Here is a 2,630-nt window from a genome sequence, read left to right as displayed (position 1 = left end):
TTGGTTGGTTGGTAGATGTGTGAGAACAGACATTGAACAATCAATGCAGACAATTAAAATGCAGATTAATTGAAGTGCCCAAATATTAAAGGAGCAAAGATTAGCATCAAGTGTCTAGACAATTGAGTGAAAACAGATGGGTGATCATGTCAACCATTAAGAAATAAAGGGATGACAGATTAGCATTAGGTATCAAACAATAGGGTGAAACCCAACATAATTAGGGTGATTGTCATTAAAGTGACCAGTGCTAAGGTAAAAATCTGAAGTGTTTACTTCATGTGCCATCTACAAACTTGTTTGCCTCTGTCCGTTGTAGCCTCACACTTTTAAACTATAGGAGCCGTATTGCTCATATATATATTTCTTGCACTCATAATATATGAGTGCAAGAAATGATGTTAGTTCATTGGATCTGGGAGTGGGAGGGGCTTGTGGATTTAATTGGTTTTAGTTGAGACAAGTAGAAAGTGGAGCCACAGTCTTTTGTCCTCTCTTCTCGTTTCGCAATGTTTTTGTATAGCCTTGGACTAACCTGCATTGTTTTTTTGTTCATTTTTCTTTAAGTAAACATTTACACTATGATCATGTGGTCCTGTTGGTTTTTTGGATGCAAATACCATACGAGAGGAGTTTTTGGAGCGTCAAGCTAAGGCTTCATTCAGTGAACACCTCTTTTGATTTTTCCCAGATTTGGTGCTCTCTTCCCCCCCCACAGTAAACAACAGATAGATGATGAGATGCGCCTCCACAAGTCACCACTGACTCACCATAGAGCCTACAGTAAACATACAACAAAATGTGGTTCAACAGGTCTGTGTGTAAATCTTAATCTGAAGCACATTAGCACTTCGCTCGACCCAGAATATAAAAATGTAGCTTCCAGCTGCCACGCCCTCTCCCTCAGTCAGGGTTTTAGTTCTTTGTTAGTACACTCTTCAACACCTTACCCCACTAATGCTGTCACACACCAACTTTCACCATTGACAATACAGATTAAAAGCACCTCATAGCTCTTGTTCTTAATAAATTATTCTCAACATTTCGTATCAAATTCCCATAAAGGTTTGTAAAGATATAGCAGACCTTGAATTTCCCTTATTGACATATCAGAATCGAGTGACAGTTTTGTATAAATGCTTAAATAGGTATGAGGTGTGGTACTCTGGAGCGTCCCTGGTATGAATGAAAAAATAAAGGCTGGAGTCTGCTGGTGCTCCAGCCTGAGGGCTCAGGGTGTGGCCAGCTGTCCCAAAGAGCCTTCAGAGTCACAGCAGACATGTCTGTTATGGAGCCTAACAACATGGAGGCAACAACAGTTATCACATTACACTTCACTTGAGTAAATCCATTTTAGTTAATCCTCTTCTTCTACATTTCAAAGGCAATTGTTGCCCTTTTCTATCTCATTGATTTTTCTTACATATGAATAATTGACACACGTGTCACGGGTGCGTTTGGATTGTCCCTCCTATCTTCTTTCACCCTCCTTTTTTCCTTAACCCCGGAAGCGTTTTAGTGGCAGGCATGATAAGAGTCGTTTGAATTCTCTAAAAGTTAAGGAAAGGTAGGTCAATGCTTCCTTAATAACCTCCTTTAGCATAGGAAACACTGGACCATCCTTTACGAGAGGAGATGAGAAAGTGCCGCCTCACCATTCCTTGCAGCCACAACTTTTATAGCGACTCGCACATCCGACCTCCCACTAAAACTAACGATCTGTTGGTGGACAAACGTGGAGACTGCATTTGGTTTCTATATTGATTTGACTGATAATTTGTCACATCCTTTCCTTTCTATGTGTGTGTTAATAAGGTCAACATTGCTTTTATACATGTTGTATCATGTTTCGTGGAGATGCTTAGTTGATGTTGATTTAATGTAAGAAATTGTAATAGGCCTAAAAAACCTTATTAAAAAAAGAAAACTTGATCAATCTCAAACCCAGAGGTGAACTATGAATGTGATGCTGGTGTTGTAAAACAAATACTGGTATGTTAAATAGCCTACCTTATATTTTAATTCCAAGCAGGTGGGTGATCTTGAAGTAAAGGAAACACAAGATGAGAATATGAAACAAAACTAGCACAAGAAACTCTTTTTGTTTTTGTTTTTTTTTACTAATCTTGCTAAGCCTGAGACATGGTCTACCGCAGTAGCTGAAACAATGATCTGGTGAAAAGTGGATGAAGAGCTGGGGTATATATTCTGCTGATTTGATGAGCTGATGGAGAGTAGGTGTGCAGGTCTTAGCAGGTGGATGCAATGAGCAGCAATCAGGAGGGAGTCATGACAATGGGGTGGAAAAGTCTCTCAGGTAAAACAACAACAAACAGTCAAAAGTTCACAAATCAGAATCTTCAAAGTTACCTTCAAAGTCAATTTTGCCTTACCTACTGGACATACAGAAAAATTGTGTCTATCAAATAATTGTGAATTCAATTTTGGCTCCCAAGTGGCTTTTCAGGTTTTTTGTAAAAATATGCATTATATCAAATGTTTATGATATAAACGCACTTTTATTTATACACTCTGCAGAGCTGCAGCTTGGAGAGAGGGAGAGAGAGAGAGAGAGAGAGAGAGAGAGAGAGAGAGAGAGAGAGAGAGAGAGAGAGAGAGAGAGAGAGAGA

This window comes from Symphodus melops (assembly GCF_947650265.1).
Source record: "Symphodus melops genome assembly, chromosome: 15".
Taxonomy (NCBI): domain Eukaryota; kingdom Metazoa; phylum Chordata; class Actinopteri; order Labriformes; family Labridae; genus Symphodus; species Symphodus melops.
This window is presented reverse-complemented; position numbering follows the sequence as displayed.